The sequence below is a fragment of the Carcharodon carcharias genome, chromosome 7, assembly GCF_017639515.1.
Source record: "Carcharodon carcharias isolate sCarCar2 chromosome 7, sCarCar2.pri, whole genome shotgun sequence".
Classification (NCBI taxonomy): Eukaryota; Metazoa; Chordata; class Chondrichthyes; order Lamniformes; family Lamnidae; genus Carcharodon; species Carcharodon carcharias.
In genome coordinates this window covers 190,814,119-190,833,528 of record NC_054473.1, presented here as the reverse complement: position 1 = coordinate 190,833,528, position 19,410 = coordinate 190,814,119, and positions in this window count along the sequence as shown.

Below are 19,410 nucleotides of genomic sequence, written 5' to 3'. Positions count from 1 at the left end.
AATCATTCACCCAGCAGCACTCCCCAACACTCAGGACTCACAATTAACATCCAGGTACCTCCACCCCACTCTCACACATTCAAATGCTATCAGCCTCACACATATGCTGCCTTCATACACCTCCATGTTTTCAACCATGACAGACACATCACCCAAACACAGAGCAACACAATCACTGACATTCTTCCCTCTCTTGCAGGTCACACACATTAGAAAGGACCTGGGTAGAGCCGACAGGAGACAAGGACTCCTGTATCTCCTGAGGCCTCTGGAGGAGATGGCTCTCAGCACTATGGGCCCAGCTACAGCAGATCCCATGGTATCCGGCATCACTGAGAACATTAAGGATGATGGTGTGTTTCTGCCATATGCCCCTTCTCAACTCCCAGCTCCCCCTCATCCTGCTATATGACATGATGAGCAAGCTGCTGACGGTGTGACCATGGACCTCTTGCTTTACCCTCACAACCCCTTTCCCTCATCCCAATCTTCCCTTTCTGAGTTCCTGCTTTCAGATACCCAGGAACAGCCACCTGTGCAGTCACAGCAGCCCCAGGAGGAGGAGAGAGAGAGAACAGCACAGCATTTGTGAGAAAGCACAGTCACCCAGCTCCGATACAGGCACTGCATGTGCCTTGGAGGCGAGGATAGAAATGGGAACAGCACGTGGTGAGTCACGAGCGGATTATATTCAGGCCAGGGGACAAGATGGTTTGTTTGCCGGCTCACGGGAGGGGGAAGGTCGCAGGTGAATTTTGCTGCAGAGGATTCATATGAGGATTTTGATGGGGCAAAATACAGATGAATACTGATGTGGATGCACGCTGAGAAGCTGGGTGCATTAACTGGCCTGCCAGACACCTTCCTGTCTCTGTCAAAGAGCATGATGGAGTCCAGCTCCAATTTGGCAGAGGCCACAGTGCAGAGTTTGCCCTCTCTGCAGCCTCTGCCCTATCTCCCTGTCGTGCTGCAGACCCAGAGGCAATGTTACTGTTTCTCAATCCCTGTTGCAGCCTTTGAGCTCACCTAATCCTCTGCTCTCCCTGTGAGGATGCAGCAATACTCCCTGCCAAATCCAGGAACATTCCAGTGTATGTCCAGAAACTTTACAGCAGCAGAAGTCATTCTAACTTACTTTACCTGCAAGTTACCTGTCCCTTTAAATACTGCTAGCGCTCGATTCCTCTTGGTGCTGAATGCATGTTCTTTGGTGAATGATGTGAAATTGTTCAGCGGACCCTGTGTAGTTGATGTTTGCAAATCAAGCATCAAATCAGCCAGTAGGGTTGTAAAGTCATGGCAGCAGCAGTTCAGAGGCTCTGGCACACACAAGGGATGCCCCTGTAAGTGCCCTTCCCAGCAGCCAGAGCCTCACAGGCCACGCTGGAAGTGGCTGAAGACTCAGCAACCCCATTCAGAGAGGCTGCAGCTTCTGTAGCACCATCTCCAGCTGTGCTACAGCTCTGAGCTTTGCACCAAAGTGTTGAGATCTCAGTCCAATTTCCCTAGTAAGATGTGGTATATATAACTAGAAACTGTAAAATCCTGTACAGGTAATAAATGGCACTGAGTGAGAATTGGAACAGCACCACCGACTACTGGTGTAGTAGCAGAACAACCCTATGATCTGGATTAGTAATCCAGAGGCCCAGGCTAATACTCTGGGGACATGAGTTCAACTCCCACCATAGCAGCTGGTGGAATTTGAATTTGATTAATACATTTGGAATTGAAAGCTAGTATCAGTAATGACGACCATGAAACCATCACCAATTGTTGTAAAAACCCATCTGGGTCACTAATGCCCTTTCGGGAAGGAAATCTGCCGTCCTTACCTGGTCCGGCCTACATGTGACTCCAGACCCACAGCAAAGTGGCTGACTCATAACTGCCCTCTGAAATGACCCAGCAAGCCACACAGTTCCAGGGAATTAGGGATAGGCAACAAATGCTGGCTTTGCCAACGACACCCACATCCTATGAAAGAATAAAGAAAAATAATAATCTCAGCATTGATTAGATTTAGAGCAAGTCATCTGAGATTATCTAGCTAGCTCGATGTATAAATAGATTTCCTTTTAATAAATTCTGTGCCAACAACTTGTCTCGATTGGTTAATAGTCAGGGGTCCTGATGGTTATCCTACTTGTAAGGATAGATGTGTAAACTTGCTTGTAATCACTGCCAATATTAATAAAACCAAGAAATGGATTTTGCCTTGGTGTCTGAACCTATATATTCAGATCCTCTTTAAAGATGCTATTTTGATGTAATTGCCAAGCGTCAGTGAGGTTTTATTAATACCATGCTTTCTAGTCTTACAAACCTTGATGAGAATTTGCTTCCCTATGACATAGTCGGTATAGTTTAACATCAAATGATTTATTAAGAGCTATTTCACCAAGGCTCCATAGGCAGCACCTTCCTAATCTATGACCTCTGCCATCTAGAAGGACAAGGGCAGCAGACACATGGGAACACCACCACCTGGAAGTTCCCCTCCCAGCCTGACTTGGAAATATATCGCTGTTCCTTTACTGACACTGGGTCAAGATCCTGGAATTCCCTCCCTAAAAGCACTGTGGGTGTACCTACACCACATGGACTGCATGGTTCAAGAAGGCAGCTCACCACCACCTGCTCAAGGGCAACTAGGGATGGGCAATAAATGCTGGCCTAGCCAGTGAAGTCAACATCCCGTAAATGAATAATAAAAAAAGACCTCAGGGTAAGCACATGAACACTGACTGTTCTGTTCCTAGCTCTCTTGAAGCCTCTTAGTCATCTAATTACTGATATCAGAGTTACGTCATTGATAACATTATGCTCTCATTAACATATCCATTTACCCATTACTCTACATCTCTCCCCCAGTATAATCTCAAACCGTTACATCCTTTTGTTAAACTATTTACGTTGCAGTTTCCAAGGTCTGTAAACCTCCTGTTATAGTTTCTAACTCCCACCCACACCCTCCCCAAGTCACTGTCACCCGAGTCTTCAATCTCCAGCCGTGTTCTCGCTCTCTTGGAGAACGTTGTGGACATATGTGGTCACTTGTCTTATTCCTGGAAGTCAAACACGTTGGTCGAGTGGGATAGCAGCTTCCTGTGACTACTGGTAACTGGGCTGTGACCTCTATGATAACTTGACTGTAAAGGTTTTGCAACCCCTTCAATGAAAAACTGATTCAAGAGAGAAAACTTCAGACATGGACTAACTGCACTCTCTTGGATAGGAAGAGAACAAACTCACATTCTCCCTGAGATCTTCTGCTCCCTCTTTGCATACTGGGGAAAGGCCTGAGATGAAACATCTGCAACTTTGATGTAGAATTTCTTAGCTGTATCACTGACTGCTGCATGGACGACAAAATAAGTATTTCATCTCTGAGATTTGAATAAATCTGGAGATGAGAAGAAGAATGATGAACATCCTGAAGACATTGTAGGCTGTGAAGAAAATATGACTTCCCTAATACACTTATGGTACTATTTGCATTCTTTGTAGGTAATGGTAACATTGCCACTCTTGCTTCAGTGTGAGGCTGCTCCTCTGTAGGCAATGAGATGACGGTGTCAGCATAAGAAGATAAGACTACACCATCTCCAACAATGGAACGAATCTCCAGAACTGGGGAAATTCCTGTATAGGGCTCTTCAGCTGTAGAAGTTCTGAAGTTTTGGCCTCTGCTTTTGCACTAAAGAATGATTTAAGTGTAAGTATCACTTGCTGAAGAGATTCATGTTTGGGCTGCAGTTTACTTTTGCACAAACTAATAAGTATTGCTGAAAAAAGAGACATCTCGAGGTTTTGATAAGCTTTAATAATATTCAAATCTCAGAGATGAAATACTTATTTTATCGTCCATGCAGCAGTCAGTGATACAGCTAAGAAATGCTACATCAAAGTTGCAGATGTTTCATCTCCTCAGGCCTTTCCCCAGTATGCAAAGAGGAAGCAGAAGATCTCAGGGAGAATGTGAGTTTGTTCTCTTCCTATCCAAGAGAGTGCAATAGTCCATGTCTGAAGTTTTCTCTCTTGAATCAGTCTTTCATTGAAGGGGTTGCACAACTTTTACATTCAAGTTATCATAGAGATCACAGCCCAGTTACCAGTAGTCACAGGAAGCTGCTATCCCACTTGACCAACTTCCAGGAAAAAGACAACTTGATCCAACTTGGAATCAAGCATTTCTTTCTCCTGGGATACTCATTCTGTCAGCCAACAATTAAAATGCATCTCATTGGTGGGTTCAGTGGGACAAATAGACAAATTCAGCCCTTCAGCAGCTTTTTCAACTGAGTCCTCAAAAGAACAACAGAAGTTTCACTAGATTGGCAGTGGAGTCCAAGAGTGTAACGAGATCTAGGACCTCATCTTCTAATGGATCACCTACTTCTGCAATGGCCTCATTCTCATGATCTTTGTCAGGAAAAAGCCAACTAAGGCCTAGATGCTCTCCTATGGATGGTCACCATCTTTTCTGTGTCTTCTATTTTCGAACCTTCTAGCCGTCTGCAAAAAGAAGTGAGAGATCTGCAATCTCCTCCTGTGGTCCAGTGGATGGTGCTTCAATAATAAAGAGTGACTCGCTGCATAATGAATGTGCATCACACACTGCTGCTGAATCAAAGTGTCGATCTTCAAACAACTTTGGAAATATCTCTTTGAATGTTACACCACTGTCATGAACTGAGACCTCATTGAGCTTCTATGTAAGACCAAGTCTTAAACACACTGATCTGCTGAAGGAGAGAGATTGGCTGATTCTGTGAAAATGTAAAGGGTTTTGTTCATTTATTTTTCTTCATGCTTCAGGGTGGTGGTGAACTGACCCTTCTCTTGGAGATCCGTGCCTCCAAGCCCTTGTAGCTTTATATTGCCTGATTGGATTTTGACTTCTTTTGGAAGCCAGGCCAATCTGTCTGATAAGGACAGAGACTCCTGCTCTGATAAAAGCAAAAAACTGCGGATGCTGGAAATCCAAAACAAAAACAAAAAATACCTGGAAAAACTCAGCAGGTCTGACAGCATCTGCGGAGAGGAGCACCGTTAACGTTTCGAGTCCGTACGACTCTTCAACAGAACTAAGGAAAAATAGAAAAGAGGTGAAATATAAGCTGGTTTGGGGGTTGGGGGGGGGGGGGGGGGGGGGGGGGGGGACGACAGGTAGAGCTGGATAGAGGGTCAGTGATTCAGTGATAAGTGGAGATAACCAAATCAGAGCTCCTGCTCTGATGTTGTGTTTAAATTCTGTTATGTAGCCTTGAACTTCCAACTCCACAGACCAGAACTGTTTATCGGCTTCTTTGACCTCTCCTAGGAAGTCATCAAGTTGGAAAGGTATATCTCCTATTTGTTAGGCCTCAAGCTGGCTGGGAATATGTTCTAATTTTCTTCCCTTGAATACTGTTTCTGATTTACAAAGCTGTTCAAAATGACTAGTGCTACCAGAGGCAAAGCACTCAGCTCCCCCTACTGGGTAGTCTTCGTAGTGGTGCTGTCTGTTGGTGCTGTATCTGGAGCACTTGAACATGAATAGAAGAGTTCTTCTTCAGCGGAATTTTTTACTGGCTTTTTGGTGGGTAGGGATCCCGACCTTTGGCCTACCTACTGGAACAACCCCTCCCGAGCCTCAACATTGCCCCGAATTGCACACCAAATCTGTCATCTTAACTCAGACTTCCTGACGATCTGTTCAGCCTTCTCTCGGGTCAGATCCTCTTTGATTATAACAAATCAGACAGTGCGTCGTCAAGGATGCCAACTATAATGCATTCTCTAATAAATTTTTACTTTAAAGTTCTGTAACCGCAGGTATTTCTCAACCAATATAGATCATAAATGAAGGAATCAATGGATTGCCCTGGCCTTTGGGTTCTCTGATTAAATTTTGTTCTTTCTATAACCAGATTCATTTGGGGACTGAAGTATTTCTCAAAGGATCCGTCACCTTATCATATGATGCCAACGCTTCCTCGATGCCTTGCTGTATGAGGACATCATCAGCTCTAGCTCCCACAGCATATAAAAGTGTTCAGACCTGATGTTTCTGAAGTTTCCCTTGTAATCCCAAAGCTGATTGGTACCTTTTGAACCGTCTCTTCCAGAGGTCCCATCGGTGTTCTTGCTGTGGACCATCAATGTGTTGGAAAAGCTGTGGAAGGGGGAATGGCTGCTTCATGGCTATCAACATCGTGTGTCTCTCACAGTCCCCTCACTGGGTACTTTTCGGGTCTGATCTTCATCACTGCGAAGTCAATTTTCTTCTATCATCGGTCGTCACTCATGGGTCATCGATCTGTGGCCATAGTTTGCTAGATTGTGGTCTCCAGCGCTTCCACCCTGTTTTGATGTTGTTGCTGAGCACTAGTGAGGTTTCACTAACACCATGCTTCCTAGTCTTACCAAACCTTGATGATGCTTCGCTTCCCTATGACAGATTTGGGGTAGTCAGTGAGGTTTAGCTTCAAGCAATTTATTAAGAGCTGTTTATAAAGACCTCAGGGCAAGCACATGGTATTCAGAACACAGGCTGTTCTGCTCCTAGCTCTCTTGAAGCCTCTCAGTCATCAGGCTACTGATGTCACAGTTATATCATTAACATCATTAAGCTCTTATTAACATATTCATTTAACCATTAGTCTACAGACATAACGGCCTTGGTCTCATCCACTCCTGTAGCAAAGCATTCTGCACTCCAACAATCTCTGCCCTTATTCTCTTGTTGTAAATTGAGGAATCACCACACTGACCCCATCACAGGAACTCCCCAATCACAGGAACTAGTTGTCCCCTGTTCACTTGATAAAAACTCTAACTAATCTTTGAAGAACTCTAATCAAATCTTCTCTTGGCATTCTCTGCTGCAGTCATTCAGCTGTCCACAATGTACAGTGTGTTTGGCGACTGGACCACTGAGGAAGTCAAATGGCTGTCATTATACTTCTACTGCGGCAGAGTCAAGATGTGGCACGCGAAAAGGCCAATTGGCCCATAATTTCTGTCAGCTCCTTAATAGAGCTATTGAATTAGTCCCACCCACCCTCTGCTCTTACCCCATAGCCCCATCATATGAACATATATATGAACATACGAACATACAATTAAGGGCAGCAGTAGGCCATTCAGCCACTTGAACCTGCTCTGCCTTTCAATAAGTTTATGGTTGATCTGATTGTGACCTCAAATCGACATTTCCACCTACCCGCGATAGCCTTTGGCTCCCTTGTTAGTCAAGAATCTATCTACCTCTGCCTAAAAATTATTCACTGACCCTGCCTCCACCACTTTCTGGGAAAGAGATTCCAAAGATTCACAACTTTTGGAGAAAAAAATTCTTCTCATCTCCGTCTTAAATGGGAGACTCCTTATTTTTAAACTGTGTCCCCTAGCTCCAGTCTGTCCCGCAAGGGGAGACATCCTTTCAGCATCCACCCTGTCAACCCCCTCAGGATCTTATGTTTCAATAAGGTTGTCTCTCATTCTTGTAAACTCCAATAGATACAGGCCCAGCTTGTCTAACCTTTTCTGATAAGATAACCCACCATCCTAGGAATCAGTCAAGTGAACCTTCTCTGAACTGCTTCTAACTGCATTTATATCCTTTCTTAAAGAAGGAGACCAAAACTGTGCACAGTGCTCCAGAGGTGGTCTGACCAACAGCCTGTACAGCTGTAGCAAGAGATCCCTGCTTTTATATTCCATTCCCCTTGCAATAAATGACAATATTTCGTCTGCCTTCCTAATCACTTGCTGTACCTGCATTCTAACTTTTCCCGATTCATGTACCAGGACACCCAGATCCCTCTGTGTCTCAAGGGAATTTTTTGGAAAAATATACTTTATTCATAAAATATCTGAAAGAACATTACAAAACATTTCCAAATGGCCATCACAGAGAGTGCAATCACATTCAAGTTTTCTGCATAGATCATGTCGTACCATGAGGTGCTTCAATACAATCAAGGAACATTACAGACATTTCAAAATGGTCATTACAGAAAGTCAGACAGTGCAATGGTATTTAAGCTGTCTACATAGATTATGTTGCATTTTTGAGGTGCTTCAATACAATTGTGATACATGTAGTATTCACTGCATACATTCAATGTGAGTCGTACAGTCCGAGGGGTCTATACAATTCCCAGCCCTTCGGTGCACTGTGGCTGAAAGGTCTTAGACAGCGAACTTTCCCCATTGTGCCTTTGCAGCGGCTGCCCCAAGTTTTAGTGCGTCCCTCAGCACGTAGTCCTGGACCTTGAAATGCGCCAGTCTGCAACACTTAGTCGGGGACAACTCTTTCCACTGGAAGAACAACAAATTTCGAGCAGACCAAAGAGCGTCTTTCACCGAGCTGATGATCCTCCAACTGCAGTTGATGTTTGTCTCGGTGTGTGTCCTTGGGAACAGCCCATAGAGCACAGAGTCCTGTGTCACAGAACTGCTCGGGATGAACATTGATAAAAGCCACTGCATTTCTCTCCATACTTTCTTTGCAAAGGCACAATCCACAAGGAGGTGAACAATGGTCTCTTCCTCACCACAGCCACCTCGAGGGCAGCATGCGGAGGGGGTGAGACTCCTGGCGTGTAAGAAGCATCTGACGGGGAGGGTCTTTCTCACCGCCAGCCAAGCTACATCTTGGTGCTTGTTAGAAAGTTCTGGCAATGAGGCATTCTGCCAAATGACTTTGACAGTCTGCTCAGGGAACCATCCAACAGGATCCACCCTCTCCTTTTCCCGCAGGGCCTCTAGGATATTATGTGCCAACCACTGCCTGGTAGATTTGTGGTCAAAGGTGTTTCTCTGCATAAGTTTTTCCACGAGAGACAGGTGGGACGGCACGGTCCAACTACTTGGAGCGTTCCACTGCAGCGTGGCCAGACCCATCCTTCGCAACACCGGGGACAGGTAGAACCTCAGCACGTAGTGACACTTGGTGGTTGCGTACCGAGGGTCTACGCATTGCTTGATGCAGCCAAGCACAAAGCTGGCCATCAGATTGAGGGTGATGTTGGGCACATTTTTCCCCCTTTACTAGAGGCTTGTACATCGTGTCCCTGCCAACATGGTCCATTTTCAACCTCCAGATAAAACGAAAGATGGTTTGGGTGATCGCCACAGTACAGGAGCGAGGAATGGGCCAGACCCGTGCCATGTACAGCAACACCAAGAGTGCCTCACACCTGATGACCAGGTTCTTACCTGCAATGCACAGGCAGTGTGGCTCCCACGTGCCCAGGGATTTTTTTGACCACAGACACTCGCTCCTACTAGTTTCTAATGCATGCCCTGGTCCCTCCGAACCATATCCCCTGCACCTTCAGGTTGTCTTGTCCTGATGGTGAAGGGCACAAAGGATCGGTCAGCCCAGTTCCCAAAGAACATGGCCTCGCTCTTGCCATGATTTACCTTGGCTCCCGGGGCCAGTTTGTAGACGTCGATCAGTCTGTGCACCAACAGTGGATCTGAGCAGAAGAAGGCGACATCGTCCACATTTGTTTTTTAAAAATTCATTCATGGGATGTGGGCTTCGCTGGCTGGGCCAACATTTATTGCCCATCCCTAATTGCCCTTGATAAGGTGGTGGTCAGCTTGGACCGCTGCAGTCCATGTGGTGTAAGTACATCCACAGTGCTGTTAGGGAGGGAGTGCCGGGATTTTGACCCAGAGACAGTGAAGGAATGGTGATATATTTCCAAGTCAGGATGGTGAGTGGCTCGGTGGGGAACTTCCAGGTGGTGGTGTTCCCATCTATCTGCTGCCCTTGTCCTTCTGGTGGTAGTGGTCGTGGGTTTGGAAGATGCTGTTGAAGGAGCCTTGGGGAATTCCTGCAATGCATCTTGTAGATGGTGCACACTGCTGCTACTTTGCTTCAGTGGTGGAAGGAGTGAATGTTTGTGGATGTGGTGCCAATCAAGCGGGCTGGTTTGTCCTGGATGGTGACAAGCTTCTTGAGTGTTGTGGAAGCTGCACTCATCCAGGCAAGTGGGGGGTATTCCATCACACACCTGACTTGTGCCTTGTGGATGGTGAATAGGCTTTGGGAAGTCAGCAGATGAGTTACTTGTTGCAGGATTTCTAGCCTGTGACCTTCTCTTGTAGCCACAGTATTTATATGGTTAGTCCAGTTCTGTTTCTGGTTACTAGTAACCCCCAAGATGTTGATAGTGGGGGATTCAGTGATGGTTAGATTCTCTCTTGTTGAAGATGGTCATTGCTTGACACTTGTGTGGCGTGAATGTTACTTACCACTTGTCAGCCCAAGCCTGGATATTGTCCAGGTCTTGCTGTATTTGGACATGGACTGCTTCAGTATCTAAGGAGTCATGAAAAGTCCTGAACATTGTGCAATCATCAGCTAACATCCCCGCTTCTGACCTTATGATGGAAGGAAGGTGATGCAGCAGCTGAATATGGTTGGGCCGAGGACACTACCTGAGGAACTCCTGCAGTGATGTCCTGGAGCTGAGATGACTGGCCTCCAACAACCACAACCATCTTCCTTAGTGCTAGGCATGGCTCCAAGCAGCGGAGAGTTTTTCCCGATTCCCATTGACTCCAGTTTTGCTAGGGCTCCTTGATGCCACACTTGGTCAAATGCTGCCTTGATGTTAAGGGCAGTCACTCTTACCTCATCTCGGGAGTTCAGCTCTTTTGTCTATGTTGAACCAAGGCTGAAATGAGGTCAGGAGCTGAGTGGCCCTGGTGGAACCCAAACTGGGCATCAGTGAGCAGGTTATTGCTAAGCAAGTGCTGCTTGATAGCACTGTTGCTGACCCCTTCCATGACTCAACTGATGATGGAGAGTAGGCTGATGGGGTGGCAATTGGCTGGGTTGGACTTGTCCTGCTTTTTGTGTACAGCACATACCTAGGCATTTTTCCACATAGCCAGGTAGATGCCAGTGTTGTAGCTGTACTGGAACTGCTTGGCTAGGGGCGCGGCAAGTTCTGGGGCACAAGTCTTCAGTAATATTGCTGGAATATTGTCAGGGCACATAGGCTTTGCAGTATCCAATGCCTTCAGCCGTTTCTTGATATCATGTGGAGTGAATTGAATTGGCTGAAGACTGGCATCTGTGATGCTGGGAACCTCCGGAGGAGGCCGAGATGGATCATCCACTTGGCACTTCTGGCTGAAGATTGTTACAAATGCTTCAGCCATATCTTTTGCACTGCTGTGCTGGGCTCCTCCATCATTGAGGATGGAGATATTTGTGGAGCCTCCTCCTCCAGTGAGTTGTTTAATTGTCCACCACTATTCACGACTGGATGTGGCAGGACTGCAGAGCTTAGATCTGATCTGTTGGTTGTGGGATCGCTTAGCTCTGTCTATCACTTGCTGCTTATGTTGTTTGACACACAAGTAATCCTCTTTTATAGCTTCACCAGGTTGACACCTTATCTTTAGGTATGCCTGGTGCTGCTGCTGGCACGCCCTCCTGCACTCTTCATTGAATCAGGGTTGATCCCCTGGATTGATGGTAATGGTAGAGTGGGGGATATGCTGGGCCATGAGGTTTCAGATTGTGTTCGAGTACAATCCTGCTGCTGATGGCCCACAGCGCCTCATGGATGCCCAGTCTTGAGTTGCTAAATCTGTTCGAAATCTATCCCATTTAGCACGGTGGTAGTGCCACACAATAGGGAGGCTTTGGCCTGAGTACCTCCACTGCCTGGGATCGTCACTCCTCTAATGCCTGGATCCTTTCTGATGGACTCAGGAAATGTTTCTATGCAACACACAAACATGACAGGGGAGAGAGGGCAGCCCTTCCTGAATCCAGGTTTAATTGAAAAGCTTTCTGATTCCCACCCATTGATTGAGACTGCGGTACTGATGTTAGTATACAGCAGTTGGATCCAATTGCGAATTCCCTCCCCAAACCCCATTTTGGAGAGCACATCCACCATGTCGGTGTCAAAGGCCTTCTCTTGGTCCAGGCTGATGAAGCAGGTGTCCACACTCCTGTCCTGCACAGAGGATATTGTATCCCTGAGTAACGTGAGGTTGTCAGAGATCTCCCTGCCGGGTATCGCAAAGGTCTGGTCAGGGTGGATCACCAACTCCAGAGCAGACTTGACTCGACTGGAGATGTCCTTGGGCAGAATCTTATAGTCCACATTCAACAGTGAAATGGGTCGCCAATTTCTAAGTTCCTCCCTTTCCCCCTTCCACTTGTAGATGAGGGTGATGATGCCTTTTCTCATGGATTCTGACATAATGCTGGCCAGAAGCATACTCTCGTACACTTCTAGCAGGCCTGGGCTGATCCAGTCCTACAGAACTGAATACAACTCAGCCAGTATGGCGTCGCTTCCAGGAGTTTTACTCTTCTCAAAGGACTCAAGGGCTTTAATCAGTTCATCAGGAGTTAGCGGTTTGTCCAGGCTCTCCTGTGTACTGTCGTCTGAGACCTCTGCGATAGAGGACAGGAAGGACTGGGAGGCCGTGCTTTCTGTGGGCTTCATGTCATACAATCTGGCATAAAAGGATTTGCTGATCCTCAAAATGTCGGACTGCGATGACTTTACTGAGCCGTCTTCTTCCTTCGGGCTGCTGATCACAGAGCTCTCTCTGTGTACCTTTTGGAAGAAGAAATGTGAACACGTCTCATCCTGCTCCATGGAGCGCACTCTGGACCGGAAGATGATCTTGGAGGCCTCCAAGGCAAAGTGCGAGGCTTGCTGGCTCTTCACCTCTTGGAGATCTTCCTTGAAATCAGCCCCCATTGACTGCAGCTGGAGCAGGTTCGCAACGTTTTACTGGAGTCAGGACATTTCTTTCTGTTCCTTTCTTGCCTTCTGGACACCTTTGAGGATGAAAAACTTCTTGATGATCTCCTTGATCGCTTCCCAGTGTGTCAGGGACTCAAAGAGGGGTTTCAAAGTTCTCCAAACTTGTAATCCCTCTTGAGTTTCTCAATGTTCTCTGGGATCAGCAGTTGCACGTTCAGCTTCCATGTCCCCCTGCCAACCCTCTGGTCTTCCTGTAAGTGACAGTCAGCCAGTAGGAGGCAGTGGTCAGGAACGTGGCTTGAGGTCGGTGGATCCGACTGTGAACGCTTGGCACACAAACAGGAAGTCTACCTTGGAACGACTGGACCCGGCTGGCCATGACTAGGTGTTTCTGCGTTGCACTCTATTTGCTGGGTTGCTGAAGACTTGGTAACCTTTACTGTTTCCATCAGGAGTCTGGACGTGGTGTCCAGGCTGCTGTCAGCCCTGTGGATCATCCAGCTGCATTGATGATGTAGTTGAAGTCACCACCAGAATGACCAGCCTGGAAGTCGCCAGCAGCAGTGGGAGCTGCTGAAGGACTGCCAGCCGCTTGCTGTTTTAAGCCGGGGCGTACACATTAATTAACCAGAGTGGAGCATTCTTGCACAATACGTCTACTACGAGGAGGCGCCCGCCCACCACCTCCTTAGCCTTAGAGATGGTGAAGTTGACTCCCCACAGCAGAATACCCAGGCTGGAGGAATGTGAGTCGTTTCCTCCCAACCAGGTTGATGGCCCATGGGACCACCATTGTGAACACTGCCTGATATCGCACACACCTGCAGAAACAGGTCATCTTTGAACTTGGCAAGGTAATCCAAGGTCACAACACATCACATAGTAGATTTAATGCCACGCATATTCATGGACACAATCATTATCCCCATTTTGAAAGAATTTTGTCGCTTATCAGGCCTGTTGCCTTTGACAGTTCCAGTCCTTTTGTCTGCTCCTGCATACCTATAGTGTTTGCAAATTGGGCTGAGGAAACCGTTCTGAACAGCCCCGTTAGAGATGTTCCACTCAGGTGACAACAGGGGGTTCGTGCAAAGAGCGAGGTTTGAATTGCTCTCTGAATTGAATTGCTTGTTGGAGAAGTCTCTCTGATCCATTCCCCCTCCCGGCTTCCCAGAGCTGGGGTGCGCTGAGCACTTCACTGCTCCCAGTTCCCTGGGGCTGGAGTGCACTGGCCTCTTCAAGTTGAGGGCGAAGTTGGGTAGTGTTGGCCTCTTCATTGTCTCCAATGTTCTGGAGCTCGGGTGTCTCCTCCTCCAGTTCCCTAGACCTTTGCCGCTTCTTCTATAGGTGCTGTCCTTGCCCTTATACCTCAGAGTTCTGTAATTTCTCTCTATTTAAATAATTTGCTGCTTTTCTATTCTTTCTGCCAAAGTGGACAAATTCACAATTTCCCACATTATACTCCATCTGCCAAATTTTTACCCACTCACTTAACCTGTTGCTATCCCTTTGCAGTGTCCTTAAGTCCTCCACACAGCTTACTCTCCTACCTAACTTGTCAGACAGAATCCAATTATAGAAAACTTAATAATCTTATCAAATGTCAGATAGAGGAATTATGAGAGAATTATTTTGAATTATGAGAATTATTTTCAATTCCTGAGCAGATAAAAAGGTTTGGGGCTGCTTTTAGGACAGGTTTTAAAATAATTATTGATACTTGTGGATAATTACATTTGCTGGTGTGCACCTGCTGTCAGCACTGATAGAAAACATTATTCATTTAAAATAATTCATGCAATCAATACAATTGGTCTTGCTTCAGTTCTAAAGCTGCTTAAAGCTGGAGTGAGCAATCCATGTTTATACTGAGTGGGGATTTATAACTGAAGCCTTGGCTACAAAAGAGAAATCAACCAGGGTTCCTGCTCCTAATCACTGTCCAGTGATCCCTGGGTTAGAGAGAGAGAGGGGAAATCAGCCAGGGTTCCTGCTCCTAATCACTGTCCAGTGACCCCTGGGTTAGAGAGAGGAGAAATCAGCCAGCGCTCCTGCTCCTAATCACTGTCCAGTGATCCCTGGGTTAGAGAGAGAGAGGAGAAATCAGCCAGGGTTCTTGCTCCTGATCACTGTCCAGTGATCCCTGGGTTAGAGAGAGAGGGGGGAAATCAGCCAGGGTTCCTGCTCCTAATCACTGTCCAGTGATCCCTGGGTTAGAGAGAGAGAGAGGGGAAATCAGCCAGCATTCCTGCTCCTGATCACTGTCCAGTGACCCCTGGGTTAGAGAGAGAGAGGGGAAATCAGCCAGAGTTCCTGTTGCTGATCACTGTCCAGTGATCCCTGGGTTAGAGAGAGAGAGAGGGGAAATCAGCCAGAGTTCCTGCTCCTGATCACTGTCCAGTGATCCCTGGGTTAGAGAGAGAGAGAGAGAGGGGAAATCAGCCAGAGTTCCTGCTCCTGATCACTGTCCAGTGACCCCTGGGTTAGAGAGAGAGAGGGGAAATCAGCCAGAGTTCCTGTTGCTGATCACTGTCCAGTGATCCCTGGATAGAGAGAGAGAGAGGGGAAATCAGCCAGAGTTCCTGCTCCTGATCACTGTCCAGCTACAATATGTGTGCGTATCTGGGTGAGCAAAGAATTGGAATCAGCTATGATACTCTGTCTTCATGGACCAATAACTAGCTTGTACTTCTCTTGGCTCACAACTGAGGAATGGGCACTTGGTTAAAGAAACAAACTGGGAATTTCTCATTTTATTTTATATCAACCAAAGTCAGTACTTCATGGTAGATGGAGAGTAATCTGAAAACAATGATCACTCAGCAGACAATTTGAATATCTGAGAGAGAGACAAACACTTTTATTGCTGGTGACTCTGAACAGAGATCAGGCTGCCCTGTGATAAAAACAAAAAAACTGCGGATGCTGGAAATCCAAAACAAAAACAGAATTACCTGGAAAAACTCAGCAGGTCTGGCAGCATCGGCGGAGAAGAAAAGAGTTGACGTTTCGAGTCCTCATGACCCTTCAACAGAACTTGAGTTCGAGTCCAAGAAAGAGTTGAAATATAAGCCCTGTGCTGTCTGCCTGAGGCAAACAATAGCTAGTACCCAAAACAGTCCCCCTTGTGTTCTCTCTTTCACTTGCACCTCAGAGGTCACTGAAACCAATTGTATTGCAATGGCGCATCTGCAGCACTGGGGAAAGAGGCTTGGATACCTCTGTCTGCTTGCAATCCTCTCTGGAAGGACTGGTACTCTTGGCATCAGGTGAGGGTAACCTTCGGCTCTGCTGTGGCACTTCTCCACAGGTGCACATTGGCCACTTTGGGTGAAGTTATTCTGTCTTCTGTTCAGTAGGTTTCACGAACAGGTTCAGAGGCTTGAAAGTTTGAACAGTAAGTGTTTATTGGTAACGTAGAACTATATACATATGTACATGGCATAGCCCAAGTTATGAACTAACTCCATGGTTACTTCCATACAGGTATCTGTCTAGTCCACAACTGACTCATGTCCTAACATGTCTGCTGTGTGTGCAGGTCTCTTGTCATGTGACACTATGGGCGGTACTATTCTCCAGTCCCACATTAACCCTTGCTATGCCAGACACCCTTATGCTACACTCACCACCACCACCCCCCCACTTTATTGATGGACGTCTCGGGAACTTGCAGGTCAGTGCAGTTGATGACAGAGGTTGTTTTGACATCTTTTGCCATTTTAAGAAGGTTAAAGGCAACACAGGCATCTCTGCTCAAGAGATAAATGGATTGGTTTTGAATGATGTACATGATTTGGAATATCTGCACGTTGGCAAACCTCAGTGCTTCCAGAATCATGCCCATGACCAGAAGTTGGATTTCTCCAGGTCCAGAGAGTGGTGTGTCTGTCGTTCATGGCCAGAGGTCTTTCAGCCACAGTTTCTTATCCAAGAGGACAGTAACACTGGCTTCCTTGTCCAATTTGAAATTGGTGAAGTGACTGTTTGCTGAGTGGTCTGCATTTCAAAATGAGATTCCAGGATTCTTGACCTCATTCCAAGAAGCACAGTTTGTGGCTCTTTCTGGTGTGTTATCTCAATCTCATGGATTGTCCTGCGATCCTCTGTCTGTCTGGGTGTCTTAGCTTTACATGGTTTTCTAAAGCGTCCAAGGTGGTTGCAGTTGAAACATTGCACTGAAATTGCTGGACATTGCTCTGGCCTGTGAGGTCTTTTGGCTCCACAGTGCTGACATGGTCTCCCACCATCTTTTGGTCTGTTTCAGTATTACCTGCATTCCAGTACACTACTGAGAGGGTGCTGTACTGTCAGGGGTACTGTTTTTTTGAAGGAGGCAATTGAACTGGCTGCTCTCTCAGCTGAATATAAAAGATCCCATAATAGTACTTCAAAGAAGAACAGAGCAGTTCTCCTTGGTATCCTACCAATTTTGATCCCTCAACCTATTTCATAAAAACAGATTAATCTCCACCTGGAGAGGCGGAGATTAAGCAGGGATAGTCAACAAGGCTTTCTCAGGGGGAGATCATGTCTAACAAATTTGATTCAATTTTTCAAGGAGGTGACTAGTTGTGTAGATGAGGGTGATGCAGCTGATTTGGTCAAGATGGACTTCAGTAAGGCTTTTGACAAGGTCTCGCATGGGCGAATGGTCAAAAAGGTAAGAGCCCATGGGATCCAGGGCATTTGGCAAATTGGATCCAAAATTGCCTATGGCAGGAGGTCGATTGGAAGTCTGTGACGAGCTGTGTACTGCAGGGATCGGTGCTGGGATCCTTGCTGTTTGTAATGTACGTTAATGACTTAGACGTGAATATAGGAGGTATTATCAGTAAGTTCGCAGATGACACAAAAATCAGTGTCATAAATAGTGAGAAGGAAAGCCTTAGATTACAGGACGATATAGATGGACTGGTAAAATGGGCGGGGCAGTGGCAAATGGAATTGAATCCTGAGAAGTGTGAGGTGATGCATTTTGGGAGGACTAACATGGCAAGGGAATACACAATGAATGGTAGGACCCTAGAAGATACAGAGGATCAGAGAGACCTTGATGTACATTTCCATAGATCCTTGAAGGCAGCAGCACAGATAGATAAAATGGTTAAGGAGGCATAAGGGATACTTGCCTTTATTAGCCGAGGCATAGAATATAAGAGCAGGGAGGTTATGTTGGAGCTGTGTAAATCACTTGTTAGGCCACAGCTGGAGTACTGTTTGCAGTTCTGGTTGCCACATTATAGGAAGGATGTGATTGTACTGTTGAGGGTGCAGAGGAGATTCACCAGGATGTTGCCTGGGCTGGAGTATTTCTGCTATGAAGAGAGACTGGATAGGCTAGTGTTGTTTTCATTAGAGCAGAGAAAGCTCAGGGCGGGGGACCTGATAGAAGTATACAAAATTATGAGGGCATAGGTAGGGTAGATAGGAAGAAACTTATCCCCTTAGTGGAGGTGTCAATAACCAGGGGGCATAGATTTAAGGTAAGGGGCAGGAGGTTTAGAGGGGATTTGAGGAAAGGTTTTTTCACCCAGAGGGTGGTTGGGATTTGGAACTCACTGCCTGAGGGGGTGGTAGAGGCAGGAACCCTCACAACATTTAAGAAGTATTTAGATGAGCACCTGAAACGCTATAGTATACAGGGCTACAGGCCAAGTACTGGAAAATGGGATTAGAATAGATAGGTGCTTGATGCATGGCACGGACACAATGGGCCGAAGGGTCTGTTTCTGTGCTGTATAATTCTACGACTATGAGATTACTTGGCCATTAGAGTAAACTATTGGGATTAAAGGGTAACAAGTCCCCAGGATCTGATGGCCTACATCCCAGGGTCTTAAGACCATAAGACAAAGGAGCAGAAATTAGGCCAATCGGCCCTTGAGTCTGCTCCACCATTCAATCATGGCTGATAAGTTTCTCAACTCCATTCTCCCGCCTTCTCCCCGTAACCTTTGATCCCCTTAGCAATCAAGAACCTATCCATCTCGGTCTTAAATACACTCAACGACCTGGCCTCCACAGCCTTCTGTGGCAATGAATTCCATAGATTCACCACTCACTGGCTAAAGAAGTTTCTCCTCATCTTTGTTCTAAAAGGTCTTCCCTTTACTCTGAGGCTGTGCCCTCGGGTCCTAGTCTCTTCTACTAATGGAAACATCTTCCCCATGTCCACTCTATCCAGGCCTTTCAGTATTCTGTAAGTTTCAATCAGATCCCCCCTCATCCTTCTAAACTCCATCGAGTATAGACCCAGAGTCCTCAAACGCTCCTCATATGTTAAGTCTTTCATTCCTGGGATCATTCTCGTGAACCTCCTCTGGACCCTCTCCTGAGATACAGGGCCCAAAATTGCTCACAATATTCTAAATGTGGTCTGACCAGAGCCTTATAAAGCTTCAGCAGCACATCCCTGCTTTTATATTTTAGTCCTCTCGAAATAAATGCCAACATTGCATTTGCCTTCCTAACTACCGACTCAACCTGCAAGTTAATCTTAAGAGAATCCTGGACTAGGACTCCCAAGTCCCTTTGCACTCCAGATCTCTGAATTTTCTCCCCATTTAAAAAATAGTCTATGCCTCTATTCTTCCTAACAAAGTGCATGACCTCACACTTCCCCACGTTGTATTCCATCTGCCACTTCTTTGCCCATTCTCCT